We start from the raw sequence: 2648 nt of genomic DNA on the forward strand, positions 1-2648 counted from the left end.
TTTCTCATTTATAACACATGTTTTTAAGTCCTGAATTTAACAATTATCTCATACACATAATTCTTAGAACAGTTATTCGAGCAATATTAAACAAGAATAATCATGGCATCTTCATACATAAACATAACATAACATAATTCAGCATAAGAAATATTGATGTACTTAATCCAAACAAAACATACAATTGATTAAGTACAACCTTTCTTAATACCCAAGACAACTCCAAACTTGTGAGGGAGTTTGGAGGTCCTGAAGCATATTCGGACACCACTGTGTCACGATGTTTTCTCCCTCACCTGAGTGTGTCGTGCAGATTGTTTCCTCGATTCCAGGTGAGCTTAATTCGTCGGGTCTCTTCTTGAACTCTTCATCACGACAAAATCAAAATAACGGTAATTAGGTCACTTTGATAATTATTATTCTTACGAAATAACATTTTACGCGAAAATAAAACTTCCGATCTAAAATTAACTTAATCGCTTTCATCCATCCAATTCAAGGTTTAGCCTAAAACATTACCGATTAATTTCTATAACTAATTCATTAACAACTAATTACTTAATTAAACGTGCTCAAAAAAATTTGGTGTTAGAGTGAGTAATACAATGATAATTATAAAATTTTATATTATTAGTTTATAAATTTTTTTCTCGTATTATTATATTATAAAAGTTGTTACTATAGTATATCCTTCTATTAATCACCTTATAAATCACAACTTATATATACTCTACACAATTTGATGAAAGCTTGCACTTTTGAATTGAACTTTTTGGTATTTGAAACTTTTGTTTAGTTTCAGCCCCAAATTCAATGCCTTAGGTCTTTTTTACCTAACGTGCTCTGATGATCACTTGATGACAACCTCTAGATCAATTGTCTTGTTTTAGGATCATTTCTTGTGAAAGTCCTAACTTTGAATGGTTTTTAGATGCAAGTTACTTCTTTGGTTCATATGTAATGTAATGGTGTTTAGGTTTAGGGTAATTTTGATCATAGTTTGTGTTAAGATGGGAGTTAGGGTTAACAGATCTAGGTCAAGTAATTGGTCACGGTCTAGGGTAATGGTTGGGGTAGGCTCGCGATTTGGGTGTGGAAGTATATGGATTGTGAAATTGAAGTTTGTGAGTGTTTAAGAGTGTGGTAGGGGGATTTGAGGTGGATAGGCACCATAAACATAGAATGTTTAATAAGCCTTGTATGAAGTTCGGCACAAAAGATTGACTCTCTTGATAAGAACAATAAACTTGGCTAAACCAAGAAGCTGAAAGAATACTCACTAACAATGGATAATTCCGATTAAAATCAACTTGTTTTATTCATAAGTGTTCATGGGATACATATAGGCGGCAAGCTCTTGGCTTCCATGGAGAAATAATTATTCAAATTGAAATGCAAGATAAAAATCCTATCTAATCTATCTAAGACTCAACCGAATGAGATTTGATTAAGTCTTCTTATCATCACACAACTCTCTTTGAAATTGGAAGGTGTTGGTGGAACTTGTTTTGTAGTTGGAACGAGTCAATGAGTTGTTGTTGTTTGAAGATTTTATGTTTTGAATTTGGAATTGTTATCTTCTAATCGTCACGGCAACCATGTGTGTAAAGTGCCTTGTCAAATTTAAACTAGGTTAATCTCCTTGCCAAATAGATGTTGGCCGAAAATAGATTATGATCTCCTTGCCTTGAATAGATTTGATACTCTTATCATTATGAGTCCTTAGTTGAACACACCAAAAAGGAAAATACACATAAACATAGAAAATACTCTCTCCAGAATTCCCAAAGGCATAGCTCGAATAGCTCCATATTCTTATTCTTGTCGCATCTTAATATTGTCTAGCATGTGATGTAGATGGAAAAAAGAAACTTCGAAAAGAAAAGATTGTTGTCAAAGAGAGAAAGAATGTTTCACAGTGCAGTTAATCTCGAGCAAATTAATTTCGTATATGTTTTATGCTACACTATTAACATGGAAATAGTGTAGCAAAAACAATTGTGAATCATTCTTTCTCTATATTTGGCAACAATCTTTTCTTGGCGGAGTTTCTTTTTTTCACCTGCATCTGGTTTTAGAACACCTTGTGACTACGTTTGGATAGACTTCGGGAAAAAGAAAAGGATAAAGGAGGAAAGGGGCAACAAGAATTTCGAGCTATCCCTTTGAAATTCTGTTGTGTTTTTCGCTAGTTTTTTTCCTATGTTTCTGTGTTTTTTTTTGGGGTCCTTTTCTGGTCTCTTCAAATAAAGACCCAGAGGGTGTATTTACAATTGAACAATATTTATGTATACATAGATAAAATAATATTTTTAGAAGAAAAAAAATGAAACTTAAATTTTTTACATTAAAGTAAGAAATTATTTTGAAGAAAATAGTAGTTAATATTGTCACTTATTTATTTTTTTGTTGCCGGCGTGTCTTCCTATTTCTCTTCAGAATATTATGGTTGATGCAGCTATAAAGAATTTGAAAAAGTAGTAACTATAATAAATAATATCATAAATTAATCCACGAAATTACTAATTAATCTTAACCTCATAAAGGCCAAGTTATGGAGATCACGATTGTCTCAACTTCTGTTTTTGGATAGCAAATTTTATATATATTAAGAATATAAGGGATATTCACCAATATACAAATTACAT

This window comes from Lupinus angustifolius, chromosome LG10 (genome assembly GCF_001865875.1).
Source record: "Lupinus angustifolius cultivar Tanjil chromosome LG10, LupAngTanjil_v1.0, whole genome shotgun sequence".
Taxonomy (NCBI): domain Eukaryota; kingdom Viridiplantae; phylum Streptophyta; class Magnoliopsida; order Fabales; family Fabaceae; genus Lupinus; species Lupinus angustifolius.